Source organism: Alligator mississippiensis, chromosome 5 (genome assembly GCF_030867095.1).
Source record: "Alligator mississippiensis isolate rAllMis1 chromosome 5, rAllMis1, whole genome shotgun sequence".
NCBI classification, from domain to species: domain Eukaryota; kingdom Metazoa; phylum Chordata; order Crocodylia; family Alligatoridae; genus Alligator; species Alligator mississippiensis.
This window is the reverse complement of record NC_081828.1, coordinates 206,523,532-206,540,031: the sequence shown is the minus strand read 5'-3', so window position 1 is coordinate 206,540,031 and position 16,500 is coordinate 206,523,532.

The following is a 16,500-nucleotide window of genomic DNA, read 5'->3' as shown; positions in this document are numbered from 1 at the left end:
GTGCTCTCCCTTATCTTGGGGGTCTTTAAGAGAAGGTTGGATAGGCATCTGGCTGGGGTCATCTGACCCCAGCACTCTTTCCTGTCCAGGCAGGGGGTCAGACTTGATCTGTTGAGGTCCCTTCTGACCCTAGCATCTATGAATCCAGCTGAAGTGACTCACATCCAGTAGACAGCCTGCAACTAGAACCCGCAGGCAGGACAAAAATACATTGTGAGGCCAGATTGGGGTGATGTTGCAAAGGCCGGCATCCGAGAGATTCTGACCATCTACCACGCAGTCCAGTCCATCAGGGTGGTGCATGGAAGGGATGTAGGGGAGGTGGATCCCCAAGGCCATCCTCTGACAGCACCTCCAAGCACCCCAAGGCCCAACTAGAGGGGAACCTCCCACACTAGAACAGAAGACCTAGACATGGCAGGTGAGTATTGGGGGCCTCCCTTGGGAGATGATTTATGGTCGACGTGTGTGCCTGAGGAAGATCCCAACTGAGGCAGGACCACCTGAGCCTGATCTGCTCGGGAGAGCCTACTCAAGTCCAGATGGACACAAATAGGCACAAATATATTAAAGAATACTGGTCTGAGTACTGAACCCTGGGGGATGCCAGTGGTCACCATGCACCATGTTGACTTGGTTCCATCGACTGTCACTTTCTGGGTCCGACTACAGAGCCAGTTCCCCAGCCATTGGACTGTAAAGTTGCCGAGGCTGTAGTTCCCCAATTTTGCTTGGTCACCTGGGAAGTCTCCTTTTATACCCTTCTGTGCCTGGGCTGACTCAGCCCCCTTGCTAGGGCTTCTGTCAGGCCCAGGCAGCAATCACTGTCAGGCCCAGGCTGCAATTGATGCAAGAAGTTGCATTGTGTGGAGATCTTTTTACAGCACCGCAGTCAGGTTTGTGCTGGTATAAATAGTCCGTACAGACAAGTCCTCAGCGAAGGGCCAGAAAGCTAGACACAGCACTAATGTATTATCCTGTGAAAAAAATGAAGTTAGCTTTTGGGGCATAATGGAGTTTGGAGCTGTGAGCAAAGAAACTATTTTCTGTTTGAACCCTCCTATGTTCAGGGAAACAGGGTTTGTACATTGCTTTGTAAATAAGCAGGACCGTAACAAAGATACCCTTCTGCATCATCAATTTCTCCTCTCCATGAAAGTAGACTTTAAAAGTTCCATAACTCATTGTTACCTCTTTTGACTTAAATGCTTCGCCAAAATTTTAAAAATGCTAAAAAATTTTAAAAATTCTAAATATGTCAGTGAACATTTAAAAAACTGCCTAGAATCCATTCATTAAAATGTTTTATATGTATAGCTTAATAATTTTTTGCTATCCCTCTTCCTTTGAGGGTGGAGGGACAGGCTGGAGGTTTACAAACTAGGAGTTTGCTATTAGGCATAACTGGGAGGTGATCAGCCATACCTTGTTGGTGTGCCTTTTAATTGTGAATGGACCCCTTTGCCAGGGATCTCTATGTAGATGATGTGGCCTTGCCTGCCCACAGTGAACCTTCCCTTCAAAATCTCTTGGGCAGATTTTCTGAGTCATGCAACAGCTCTAGGATGGCAATTAGTCTCAAGAAGATTGTGGTCATATACCAAGGGATGGAAGAACCAATACCTGACATCCCTCTGGAGCAGGAGCAAGCAATTATTTTGGGCGGAGGGCCGCTTACTGAATTTTGGCAAGCCATCAAGGGCTGCATGACGGGCAGCTAGGGGCAGATAAAAATTAATTTTAAATTAATAATTAATTTTTTAGGGGCCCAACAGGCCAGACAGAATGGCCTGGTGGGCCACATGCGGCCCGTGGGCCACATTTTGCCCACCCCTGCTCTGGAGGATAAATCTCTTAGTGCTGCTAACAGTTTTTGCTACATGGGTTCTATGATCAGCAGAAATCTTGAGCTTCAGACTGAACTGACTAACAGAATTGGACAAGCAGGTAAGAATTTGGGGCTATTACAGAAACGTGCATGAAATAACAGCAAACTATCAGGTAAGGTGAAGATATGAATCTACAAGACTTGTGTGCTGTTATCCCTGCTTTATGGTTCAGAAACGTGGAATACATATGCTAGGCACATCAAGAGACTGAACAGCTTTCACATGAGATGTCTGTGTAAGATGGTGTAAATAAAGTGGGAAGACAAAATACCTAACACAGAGGCTCTGGAGTGTGCAGGACTGACACACTTAGAAAGAATGGGAAGAGACTGTATCCCCAGAAATATGTTGTACAGTGAGATTTGAGACAGCTCTAGAGCGTGAGGTCACCCTCTATGGTGGTACCATGATGTGTGCATAAATGATATGTTGTTCAACAGCAACATAGAAAGATGGGAGGAGCACACAAAATCCTGTCTGATCTGGAGGGAACATCTGGCACTGGGTGCAGCTCAACATAAAGTTGCTTTGATCCGGAGGATGGAAGCAAAGTGGGAAAGAACAAAGCAGCATGATGTAAACTTGGACTCCAACTCAGACAGTACATGGATCAGTGAAACTTGTAATAGGGGCTCGAGTTGGGTTTGTCAGCCACAAACGTATTCATCAGGCATCTGACTAGACCTCTTACATGTACACTATGATCCAGAGGATCAACTGTTGCCTACTAGGACCTCGTTACCACTTTCAGCTACCTCCTCCCCAAACCTGCTATTGCTGTGCAACTCTGTGGTAGTTGCAACTAGCCAACCTGTTTTACAGTTTTTAAATCCAAAAGGAAGTTTTGGCGAGGGATTTTTGGGTGGAAGTCACTTATCACCTCTCCTGTTCAAGTTTGTGACCTTCAAAGAATGTTTCAAGGAACATTTTTCACTTGTTTTTCTTGTAAGTATTAAATATGATTTTCAGCTTGATGGCTGGGTAGTGGGCTTTGCATTGGGGCCAACATATTTAATGTCCTCTACTATATTTACTTTCTTTCTTCTGTGTGTGAGCTAAGTGAGGGCTGATCGATTTCAAGAGACAGATTTGCTAATGAAGTAGGCCCCTGATAAAGTATTGTTAACTGATGAGCCACAAAACACCTCCGTGCCACCCTCAGTCATACCTCTGGCAACCAACAAATCAGCAACAATTTCTGCCTTCCGTGCATTAGATTAGTCCCAAGTAGAAATGAAAATTGTATCATTAATACACTTACATAAGAGATTCCCTCTCTCCTATAGTTTCCAGCTTTTGTAGCATATGAAATGGTTGGCATCACTTTCATAAGGACAGTGCAACTTGAATGATACTCTAGCGAAGAACTTCATTCATATGACGTTGGGTGAGATCTTAAATTTGGTTGTTCTACAGAAGTACTACAGTAGTTTGGTGAGATTCTAAATTTATGTATGCATATTCTTTTCCCAGATGATGAAAATTATTATTTTTTCAACATGTATGTGTAGAATATTATGAATCCATTTAAAAAACAAAACATACACAATAAGTTACTTTTATATCTTGGCAAAAGAACATTTTTCAAAAACAGCAACACCCCCCCTCCCAAATAGTTGCTCTTACTTGGAATACGCTGCTTTAAGTCAAGGCTGCATACAAATCAGCAAATATTAAAATGCTAAGTTCCAACACGGACAAAAGCTCAACCTTGAACTGAAGCAAGATGATATTGAACTCCTAATGCTTTTTCATTTCTAAGATATGCTTTGATAAAGAAGCTGCAGTTGCAAAGCTCTTTCTAGCACACCTTTATATTTTGCAATAGGCACTAGCACATATTTATGGCAGGGTAAATTCAAGAGGCATAGATCCACTGACTTAGAGTGCTCTGTCTCCAGCTTCAAGCGTCATCCTTGGCAAATCAGTTCATAGATTCATAGATTCATAGATGTTAGGGTCGGAAGGGACCTCAATAGATCATCGAATCCGACCCCCTGCATAAGCAGGAAAGAGTTATGGGTGTAGATGACCCCAGCTAGATACTCATCTAACCTCCTCTTGAAGACCCCCAGGGTAGGGGAGAGCACCACCTCCCTTGGGAGCCTGTTCCAGTCCTTGGCCACTCGAACTGTGAAGAAGTTCTTCCTAATGTCCAATCTAAATCTGCTCTCTGCTAGCTTGTGGCCATTGTTTCTTGTAACCCCCGGGGGTGCCTTGGTGAATAAATACTCACCAATTCCCTTCTGTGCCCTGTGATGAACTTAAAGGCAGCCACAAGGTCGCCTCTCAACCTTCTCTTGCGGAGGCTGAAAAGGTCCAGTTTCTCTAGTCTCTCCTTGTAGGGCTTGGTCTGCAGGCCCTTGACCATACGAGTTGCCCTTCTCTGGACCCTCTCCAGGTTATCCGCATCCTTCTTGAATTGCGGCGCCCAGAATTGCACGCAGTACTCCAACTGCGGTCTGACCAGCGCCCGATAGAGGGGAAGTATCACCTCCTTGGACCTATTCGTCATGCATCTGCTGATGCACGATAAAGTGCCGTTGGCTTTTCTGATGGCTTCGTCACACTGCCGACTCATGTTCATCTTGGAGTCCACTAGGACTCCGAGATCCCTTTCCACCTCTGTGCCACCCAGCAGGTCATTCCCTAGGCTGTAGGTGTGCTGGACATTTTTCCTCCCTAGGTGCAGCACTTCACATTTCTCCTTGTTGAACTGCATCCTGTTGTTTTTTGCCTACTTGTCCAACCTATCCAGGTCTGCCTGCAGCTGTTCCCTGCCCTCCGGCGTGTCCACTTCTCCCCATAGCTTTGTGTCATCTGCAGACTTGGACAGAGTACATTTGACTCCCTCGTCCAAGTCACTGATGAAGACATTAAAGAGTATCGGTCCAAGGACTGAGCCCTGTGGGACCCCACTGCCCACACCCTTCCAGGTCGAGTTCTAGTATTACAAAGTTGTGTAGGTTGCTTAGTAAGAGACATGGACAGGCATTTTTTAGGGTAGGTGGGGTCTAGCGCATGGAGTGGAAAAACAGGTGCAATATCCTTTCATTGGCTTTATTTGCTTTTATTGGCAATATACTTTCATAGGGAGTCTTACACCAGGTTCTGTTCCATTTGCTACTTAGCTCTGTTCTGCTTGCTTCTCTCAGAGGTCTGAGGAAGGGTACTCTGATGCCCAAAACCTTATCTATGGCTATACCAGTCATGCAGTTGGTCCAATAAAATATATTACCTTCAAGAATTCTTGCCTCTAGTATAATTTCCCAACCATCCTGGCAACAACATCACTTCAACACTACTGTGTCACTGGTAGCCATTCTCACCTGTTGTTTTTGCTTTCTGGCTGGATCTCTGGTAATCTCTTCCACACAATCTCTTCAGATTTTAGTAACCCCCACATAGGGCTTGTTAGGGGAACTAGGACTGCACACTCCTGGGTTCCAGCCAGGGAGTGTAGAGGAAGGTATTAAAGCAACTTCTTCACTGCCCTCTGGATGTCACATTCTCTCCTTAGCATCTCACACTCCTTTCTCCCATCAGCACAAGGAACCAGCCTACTTTCTGCTCCCAGACAGCGCTTCTCAAAAACTCCCCCTGCTTTGCTGAGAGCATGTCTGAGCCACTGTTTTTTTTACCTCCAGCTGCTGCCAGGCCAGCAACTATTTCCAGCTGAGGAGGTGGTGAATCTCCAAATTAACTCATGACCATTTGAATTAGCACTGGGTATAAACCTTATGACACAACTATAAGTACCAAGTAAAGTATATATAGGTTGCCTAAAACTTCTCTATTCAAATGACTTGTTGCAAAAAACAAAGAGCAGGAGAAAGAAAAGAACTCCCTCTCTCTGTCACCAGCTTGTTATTCAGGTCACTTTTGATATCCCAAGTTGGTGTATGTAGCAGTCAATAAAGTCAATAAAGTTATTGACTTGCAATATTGCTCCCAGAGTGATTTCCAAACACAATCACAGATATCCACATTGGTTGGTATGCTGGATACTCTTATTTGGCTATATCAAGGAGGGCAGAGGTCCACGAATCTATGAATGACAACATTTCTCCTTTAGTTCATTAGCAGAACTAACTTGACAGTCAATTTCTCCTCCCCAAAACTTATTTAGGAGAGCAGTGCTCAACCTTCTGGCCCTGCAGTCAAAATGAGTGGTGTGGGGCAGTCCACGAGCTGGATGTGCTGTGTGGGGTCAGCATACAAGGCTGTTCCACAGATGTGGTCCACCATGCTGGCCCAGCATGCATGCCTGCTCAACAGAACATGCAGCCTGACTACACACGCTGGATCTGATCACTTGCCAGATCAACCTCATGTGCCAGATCTGGCCGTGCACTGGTCCAAACCCACGCACCAGCTCTTTGCCACATGTTGGCCTGACCTCGTGCACTGGATGTGGCTGTGTGCCAACCCAACCCTGTACACTGGATCTGGCCGCGTCAGCCCAACCCTGCATGTCATCCCCACCATGAACTAGTGCGATTCCATGCAGGGTCATAAAATCATAGAAAATTAGGGTTGGAAATGACCACAGGAGGTCATCTAGTCTAACCCCCTTTTCAAAGTAGGACCATCCCCAACCAGATCATCCTAGCCAAAGCTTTGTGTAGCTGGGTCTTGAAAATCTCCAAGGATGGAAAGTCCACAACCTCTCTGGGTAACCTGTTCCAGTGCTTTACTACCCTCCTAGGAAGAAAATTCTTCCTAATATCTAACCTAAAATTACCTTTCTGCAATTTAAGACCATTGCTCCTTGTTCTGTCATCCACCTCCACTGAGAACAGTCCAGCTCCATCCTCTTTTGAACCTCCCTTCAGGTAGTTGAAGACTGTTATTAAATCTCCTCTCAGTCTTCTCTTCTCCAGACTAAATAAGCCCAGTTCCCTCAGTCTTTCCTCAGAAGTCGTATCCTCCAGCCCCCTCACCATTTTAATTGCTATCCGCTGGACTCTCTCCAATTTGTCCACATCCTTTCTGTAGCAGGGGGCCCAAAGCTGAACATGGCCTCACTAGTGCTGAACAGAGGGGAAGAATCTCTTCCCTTGACCTGCTGGCAACCCTCCTACCAATGCAACCCAGTATGCCATTAGCCTTCTTGGCAACAAGGGCACACTGCTGGCTCATATTCATCTTATTGTTCACTGCGACCCCCAGGTCCTTTTCTGCAAAGCTGCTGCCCAGCTTGTCAGCCCCCAGCCTGTACTGGTGCGTGGGATTGTTCCATCCTAAGTGCAGGACTTTGCACTTGCTCTTGTTGAACCTCATGAGATTTCTTTTGGCTCAATCCTCCAGTTTGTCTAGGTCACTCTGAATCCTAGCCCTACCCTCCAATGTAGCTACTACTCCACCCAGCTTGGTGTAATCTGCAAACTCACTAAGGTGCATTCTAAGCTATCTTCCAAGTCGTTGATGAAGACATTGAACCAAACTGGCCCCAGGATCTACTCCTGGGGTACTCCACTTGATACCAGCTGCCAACTAGACATTGAGCCATTGATTACTACCCTCTGAGCCCAATGCCCCAGCCAGTTTTTTATCCACCTTACAGTCCATTCATCCAGCCTGTACTTCCTTAGCTTGCCTGCAAGAAAGTTGTGGGGGACAGTATCAGAAGCCTTGCTAAAATCAAGGTATGTCACATCCACTGCCCTCCCCACATCTACTGATCCAGTCATCTCATCATAAAAGGTTATCAGGTTGGCTGGGCATGACTTGCCTTTGGTGAATCTATGTTGTTTCTAATCACCATAGGTGGCGAGAGAAAATATTATTGTGGGGGGGAGGTAAGTATATGGAGGGGAAGGGGGTGGCAGATCAAGGCCCCCATAGTGAAGGAGGGAGTGGGGCATAGGCGGGGCAGCAGCTGGGGTGAATGGGGCCCTGGAACTGGGGTGGGTTGTGGGATGATTTGAGCCCCAGGCAGCTCATTCAGGGGCAAGGGGTGGCTCCCGCTGCTGTGTGCACCCTGGTGGAGGCCCAGGGGGCACATGCCCCCTGGATTTGAGCATGGGGTGGAGGCGGGCTGCTGCTGCGGGTTGGGGCTCTGTGTCCCGCTGCCTTGGGAGCCACACAATGCCATGTGCCTGCTGCCCCCAGGCTGCACTGCTTCCTCTGCCTGCCTGGCGGTGGCCGGCACAAGGCATCGCACAGTTCCTGCAGCAGTGGCAAAGGCAGTGGGGAGCAGAGCCCTTGCAGCCAGTGGCAGCCCACCTCCACCCTGCACACAAATCTGGGGGGCATTTACCCCTCCATACCTTCACTGGGGTGCATGCAGTGGTGGGAGCCCTCCAGTGCCACTGGACGAGCTGCATGGGGCTCCCATAGTCCCATGACCTGTCCCAGGGCCCCATTCACCCCAGCTCCTGCTCCACTCCCTCCCTCACTGTGGGGACCTTGATCTGCCCCCCTACCCCTTCCCCTTCCCAGACTGAGACTTGCCTGTGGTGCTGGGCAGTGATCCATATGCTGGGCTGCGAGTTTCTGAGTCTGTGCTCACCACTCCCCCCACTGCAGCCACCTGGGCACTCGGGTTGCCTTGTGGCCCTACCTGCTTTCCTGCAATTGAGGGGGGCTAAGCCCTGTTAGCCCTGGCTTTCTGCTGCCTATGTTACTCAACTTTTTCTCCTCCAAGTGTTTAGAAAAGGATTGCTTGAGGATCTGTTCCATTTTTCCAGGGACTGAGGTGAGGCTGACTTGTCTGTAGTTTCCTGGATCTTCCTTTTTCCCTTTCTTAAATATGGGCACTGTTTGCCCTTTTCCAATCATCCAGGACCTCTCCTAATCACCATGAGTTTTCAAAGATGATGGCCACTGGCTCTGCAATCTAATCAGCCAACTCCCTCAGCACCCTTGGGTGCATCCCATCCGGCCCCATGGACTTGTATATGTCCAGGTTTTCTAAATAGTCCCTAATGTGTTCTTTCACCACTATTGGCTGCTCACCTCCTCCCCAAACTGTGCAGTAGTTCGGGAGTTGACCTTGCCTGTGATGACTGAGGCAAAAAAGGCATTGAGCACTTCACCTTTTCTGCATCCTCTGTCACTAGGTGCCTCCTCCATTCAGTAAAGGACCCACATTCCCTGATTCTCCTCTTGCTGCTGACAAACTTGTAGAAACCCTTTTTGTTACCCTTCACATCCCTTGCTAGCTGTAACTTGAATTGTGCTTTGGCCTTCCTGACTTCATCCCTGCATGCCCAAGCAATGCTCTTATACTCCTCCCTATTTATTTGTCCAACTTTTCACTTCTTATAGACTTCCTTTTTGTGATTTAGTTTACTGAAGAGTTCCCTGCTAAGCCAAGCTGGTCTTCTGCCATACTTGCTATACACAGTCTTCCTGCACATCGGGATGGTTTGTTCCTGCACTCTCAGTAAGACTTCCTTAAAGTACAGCCAACTGTCCTGGACTCCTCTCCCCCTCAGTCTGGCTTCCCAGGGGATCCTGTCCATGAGTTCCCTGAACAAGTCGAAGTCTGCTTTTCTGAAGTCCAGGGTCCTTACTCTGCTGCTCTATCCTCCCTTTCCTCACAAAAGCCATGACATGTGACTCATAGGGCTATCCATGGGTGCAGAAATTTGGCAACCGGGGAGCTGCAATTAATGCTGCCACTACTCCCTCATGGCCAAATTTTCTTTCTCATCTGGAAGTCATGGCCTCGTGGGCTGGATCTGGCTTATGAGCTGGAGGTTGATAATCTTTGACTTAGAATATGAAGCAAATAACTACCTTTCAGCTTCAGTGTCACTATATTTCTTTTGGTATTAATTTCTAAGATTCATTCAAATGACTGGATTCAGAGGCTAGTGATAGCATATTCTCAGATCACATATTGGTTGTTACTCCCAAACCCTTCCCTGGGAATTCATGCTCATCTTCTCTGAAACCCAAGCCACTTGGTCCGCTGCCAAAAAGAGTTGCATGGAGGGTAGAAAATCCCTTTTGCAAAGGAGTTCAATGTTCGAAAATCTGTCTTTAAAATGGAAACTTTCAAAATTATCTGAAAGTTCTTTAAAATGTTTTGATAGAAACATTTCCTATTGATACATTCGGATGTTTCACATTTGTCAATTTAAAATTGGATTATTACATACTATTGTGAAATTACATAGCATAAAATAAATATCAAAATATTTTTTATTCCAAAAATATCAAAACAGGACATCTTGACACCACTTGAATGTTTTCCCCATTTCTTCTTCAAAAACAAAATGTTGACAAAAATTAGTATCATTTCACAAAGCATTTCATTTTCAACAGAACAGCCTTTGCTGATGGAAAATGGTTTGGTCAAAGTTGTTTTCAATCAGTTCTAAGATCTACACACGGATTGAGATGCCTAACTATTTTCCAACCAAGTTTGAAAATGTGGGTTATGGGTTCTTAGATTGTTATATTGTTCTCCCCATACCTGTGTTCCCATTCATGTTTTGATGGAGGTATGCCAATATTGGGAGAGAGGATATGAAAGAAGTGCAGGCTCTCTGCACTCCTCCAAATCAAGCTGGTTATTCAGATACCTAACAGTGAACACCGCAGTCTGAAATGTTGACTTCTGGAATCAGGACATGAATATGTTCAGCTGCTCATAGTAAAAGTATATTCTAGCTGTGTTCCACTAGGTGTTTCTTTTTAAATATCTTCTGTACAGCATTAATGTCTATTCAATACAAACTATAAAACATGTTGTGCACCATGACTGAACTAATATTGCTCTAACATTGCTGGGAGAGGCATTCTACCCCCTTTATTTGAGTGGTTTCAATTTGTAGCTTTAATGTACGGGCTTTTTTTTTGCACTAAATAATGTACAATATACATTTTTTTCTGTCAAGCACTCTGAAGCTTTCAAAGGGCACTCTATATTAATAAATAACATGCTGTCTTTGCCAGAGCTGTAGGACATTTCCCATAAGCTCTAAAGCTTGTTTGCCAGAGTTGCAATTCGTGACATGCCAGATCCTGCATACAAATGTTCTGCTTGGGATTCGTTCAGGAGGAGCTTCTTCCAGCTGCTTTGTTTATTTGTTCTGCAGTTCCCTATAATAGCTTGAAGTATTTGAAAACTCAACTCAATCCAAAGCCTCAAATGCCCAGACAACACCAAATCTAGACAACACCAACACAGTGCCAAGCAAAAGGGCACATGCAGACAAAAACAAATCAGCTTACGTGATAGGTGTTCTTACTGTTAACATTGTGCTTGGAAACACGGAGGAGGTATCATTATCCTGCAAGCCAGCAGCGCTAGCACTGCAGACTTTTTTTTCTTAGCTTGGATAACTGACAAAGTTCCAGTGAAAATCACTGAACGAAGACGGTGTCCCAACCAGGCAGGAAATCTGGCACTCAAACAGGAGGGTGTGTTCCAGCTAGCTGGAGTGATGAAAAGATAGCGTGTGGGAGAAACCACGTTGCCTCAAACTTTGGAATTCTGGGCTGTCCGATGTAAATCAGAGCAATTCCTGGGACAGCTAATGCATCTGTGTTCACACACTGACGGAGCTTCAAATCAGATTTGAACAAGATACAGTCAAAATTAATTTCAGAGTCCTAGGCTTTAACAGGAAGACATACTTGGGAGTCAACAAAGGAACTCATAAGCATTCAGATCTTAGATTTTATCAGAGAGCGGGAAATGGGGCATATTACACAAGCTGACTGCTTTCGGTTTAAGAGGTGCCCCAATAAAATTATTTTTAGGGACTCTGAATTCAAAGGCAGAGTTCCTTGGGAAGAGGGGCTCTAGCATCTTAATGCCACAGCATACACAAGAGACAATCTTCTCTACAAATATAAACACAAGGACAAAATCAAATTCTGGAGTTGTGTCATATCTGTCTCAAATAAAAAAGGAACATATATTTTTAGTTATTTCCATAGTTTTAAAGGTCATATTGGAGTTTTGATAGGTATTATTAAGTTGCTTGCTTTCCTGCATACACGATGTTTGTTTTACTAGTTGTTGTTCTGCTGTTTCTTATCTTCTGCTTTCATTCCTTGATTTTATACCAGTAGCATTGCTTATAAAGTCATGGTATCATAGGAAAGTAGATCTCGTGAGGTCATCCAGTCCTGCTCAAGACAAGATCAGCTCTGACTAGACCATCCCAGCCAAGTGTCTAACCTGCTCTTGAAAACTTCCAAGGATGGAAAAAACACATTTTTCTAGGTAGTCTTTTCCAATGCATGACTATCTTCATAAGTAGAAAGTTTCTCTTAATCTCCAACCCAAATTTCCCTTGCTGAAGCTTGAGGCCATTGCTCCTAGTCCTGTCCCCTATGACCACAGAGAAAAGCCCATCTCCATCTTTTCTGCAGTCACCCTTCAGGTATTTGAAGACTGTTATCAAATCCCCCCTCAGTCTTCTCTCCTGTAGACTAAATAACTGTAGTTCTTTCAGCCTTTCCTCTTAAGTCATGTTTCCCAGGCCTCTAATCATTTTTATTGCTCTGTGGTGGACTCTTTCCAGACTGTCCACATCCTTCTTGAAGTGTGAGGCCCAAAATTGGACACTACTCCAGATGAGGCCTCACCAGAGCTGAATACAGCAGAAAAATCACTTCCCTTGATTTACAAGTGACACTTATTTTAATACAACACAGTATGCTGCTTTTGTTTGTTTTTTTAATACACTATAGGCTCATATTCAGCTTAAGGTCTACTACAACCCCCAGGTCCTTCTCTGCAATACTGCAGGCTAACCAGTCATTCCCCAGTCTTTATTTGTACTTTCTATTCATTCCACCCATATAACGTTTGATATATTCAACTATGATCTTTCTTCAAACATCACAATTGTATAAGTTCATAAATTGATGCAGAGTACTTTCATTCTGCTTTGAACATATACACCCACGATGATGGTAATGTATTGCATTTACCCTTTAAAAAAACGGTCTCTACTGTCTGTGACAGGAACCAAAACTCACACCTACTGAAACTGAGGCATTCTCTATCAGCTACAACTGGCACGTTTCCGCATTACCAACCTTGTATTCTTTTTCTCTCTAGAATTGAAATTGTATTGATCTTTACATATTAAAATGTTTTGGCTTCTAAGACTACAGTAACAGGAGTGTGCCCCTGGTGGTCAAACAGTTCCTGCCCAGCTCTGCCACTAAGCTACCCCTCCTTTGCTCTCACCTGCCACACCTTGGTATTCTTGATAGATTTAGAAAAGGAGCCTGCCCAAGGACCTTAGAGTGAGCCTTGGTTTATCTTCTGGCCAGTGGATCCCACTCGGATCTCACTGATCCCAATCTATCCCTATGCTAGGTGGGCACTCCATACGTGCCCCTTAGGACACCAGATGCCTTATGGACTATTCATGGCCTCCGACCTTCCCTACAGCCATCCCCATGCCTCGCAAGCACTGATCACTCATCAGTGGGCACTCAGGCCCCAGACTCTGCTCTAGTCCATTCAGGACTCTTTGCCTTTTCTCAGTCTCTGCCTCTCCTGAGGCTCAGGGCTCTGTGTCTCTATCATCCACTGCCTCCCTTAGGGCTTAGGCTGCTATGTCTTCGTCCACTTCTGCTCCTCCTGGGCTATGGGCCCTTGGCCCTAGTTCTTGCCTCTTGGGCTATGGGCTTCCTAGCCCTATTTATTCTCACTCCCTTTAGGTTACAGGCCCCTGGCCTCAGTTGTCTCCTCTTTCAGGCTGTGGTTCTGCTCCCTGGCCTATGGGCCCCTGGTTCTTGCACCTTGTGTGCTGAGCTCCTTGGCCCTGTCTATTCTTGCCCCATGTAGGCTATGGTCCCCGGCCCTGGTCCTCCCCCCACTCAGGCTCTGGTTTTGCCCCTGATGAGCACTGTGCTCCAAACTCTCTCTCCTTTATTCTTACTCTCCCTGACAGGAACCTCTTCTGTCTTGGACCCTGGCCTCTGGCGGGATTCCCTAAAACAGCTGTGTGCCACTCGGGCACCACTGGGACCTCCTAACCTCCCCTATGAGACCCATCTGGCCCTCTGGTTATTACTATTACATAAGCACACTGGCTACCACTGGGTTGCTGCAGGTGTATGGGTGTGGGTGGGTATGTGGGTGTGTGTGTCCATGTGTGTGGATGTGGGCTGTAAGGCAGGGCTCCACATGCTTCCTGGCTGCAATGTGGGGCTCATGGGACTCTGGCTCTGTACCTCCATGTGCAGATCCCAGCTAGAGTGCCAGGAACCCCACAATCTGGCCCAGCCTGATGGCATGGGACTCCCCACAGCTCTTGGCACTAGCATGCCATTGGGCTGGGCTGGATCCACATGGGTCCTGGCATTACAGCCAGGAACTGCATGCTGCAGGGCTGGTCTGGCTGGCTCCATGCCATCCTGCATGGGTTCCCATGTTGCAGCCAGGAACCACATGGTGCCTGGAAGGGACAGGCTGGGTCAGGTTGGCTCAGTGCCAAACTGCTGGGAACTGTGTGGTGCCAGCGTGTGCCCGGCCAGCTCCATGCCACACCACAGAGTCCTCCGTGCAATGCTGAGACTCCTGCTGCATTCTGTGGTCCCAGTGTTGCAGCTGAGAACTCTGTGGTGTGGCATGGAGTTGGCCGACCTGGCTGGGCACCTCCTAGCAGTGCGTGGTTTCCAGCTGCAATGCCAGGACTGCAGAACACAGCAAGAGCCAGCCTAGCCCCTGTGGGTCCCAGCTGGCTCCTGCTGCCATCAGCCCTGGCCCCAGGGCCCTGCGGTCCTACTCACTGCTTTCCACCTGGCACCTGCCGCAGCTGCCTTTCCCCTGCCACTTCCCTTCCTTCCCTACCTGCTGCCACTGCTTCCCCCCCCCACCCCACCTGTCGTTTCTCCCCACCTGCCCGCTGCTCTGGCAGCACATGGTTCCCAGCTGCATGGCTGGGACCAAATGGCACAGTAGGAGCCAGCTAGGAACCACGAAGTATTGGCTGGGCCAGGCTGGTTCCTGCTTTGCCGGCAATCCTCCCGCATCCCTGCCTGTTCTCATCTAAGCCTCCACTCTTGGATGGAGAGAGTGTTGGGAACAGCCCCAAGGTCACCAGGCCGGAGGCCTCTGCTAGGCAGAAGCTTCTAGCTAGGAGCTGGGGGTTGGGCAGGGCAGGGTGGGCCTTGCTGCTGCTGCTGGGTCTTGCAGCCGGCTCCTCCTGGGTCTTGCTCCTACTAGTGCCTTGTCATCTTTGACAGGGCTATATCTGGCCCATTGGCTATATTTTGCCTGCCCCTGCAGGTCAGGTGACTCTCTCTACCATCTACAGGGATTGCTCTTCAGGACCTGCCACGTAGCTTCCAAGGGACCTTACAGTTACCATAACCACTGCTTCTTTGTCACCCATCTAGGCTCTGCCTGATTGTTTTATAGCAGCAGAGATACCTCTGATCTAGGCACTTCAAGCCTTTGGCCTCTAATTGCCTGCGTTCTTGTAGCCAGCTGGCTCTGAGCAATGTTCCCTTGACTGGTTGCAGGTGTTCCTCCTTCTTAATGTGCAGCTCTCTGCCTAAGGAACAGTGCTCCCTGGCTGCTTATCCCTTTGCAGCTGACCTTTATTCTGCTGCTTCGTCTCTGTCTGCCACAAGTTTTCCCTTAAAGTAACAGGAGCATTAATCTCTTTGTTACAACTACCAATTGCAATGCAGATGACTTACTTTTAGGAACTAGACTTGGATCCAAATTCATTTTGCATAGGTAGAATAGCTTTTATATGCAGTAACTTGCTTGACAATGCTTCTAAAGAGTAACCATGAATAAGGAATATCATGTTAATTGCTCAGCTAAGTGAAGCATCATAATATATGCTGTCTGACTTAGCATCTTCTCCTCTGCCTTTTTCAAATCAGAAGTTTCACACTTATTTGTCATTACTTTGTGAGGTAATCTGCATAAGATAGCAGTGTATGCTGAAGCATGATTTTGGTCATGATACAAGGATGTAAACCAAGAGAAAGTAAAATTCATTGGAGTTCTCATACAATACATACATACTTTGCATTAAGATGGTCAATACTGTGTTTCAGCTCCACAGAGGTTATACATCTAAAAGAAAATAAGACTATTATGATGAATTAACATGCTCTTGAAAAAGAAAGATCCAACTGGGACATTAATAAATGGGGAACTAAAAAAATTACACAAACCAAGTTGAATAAGAGTGGCCCATAAAGCCCAGGGACATGGTTTATCTGGTTTAAGGGTGCAATACAAATGTTATTAAAAAATTTCATCCTCTTTCCTTAAGAGCGTTACCTACTTGCTAGTAGTTTGCAAGTATCCAGGGCTGGCTCTAGGACCCCTGGCACACGTTCATTTTATAGTGTGGTGGGAGCTCATCCCTGATCCTAACAATCGTGCCTCCCAGCATGCGTGTGATTTTGGGATCAGATCCCAATTATGTCACTGCTACTTGCCAGGGCAGGGAGAGCCTAAGTTCCTGAGCTTCCCCTGCAGCAGCAAATTGAAAGCCAGATACCCATAGCCCAGTTGAACTGGAGTGGTCCCAGAGCAAACAATCAGTTGTTGGTCCCAACTCAGGACTGCACCGGTCTATTTTGAATAGTCCCAGTCCCATGGAGGAGCCAGTTTGAAACTCCCATATGGAGTTACACATCTTTTGTGAAATATTTTTGT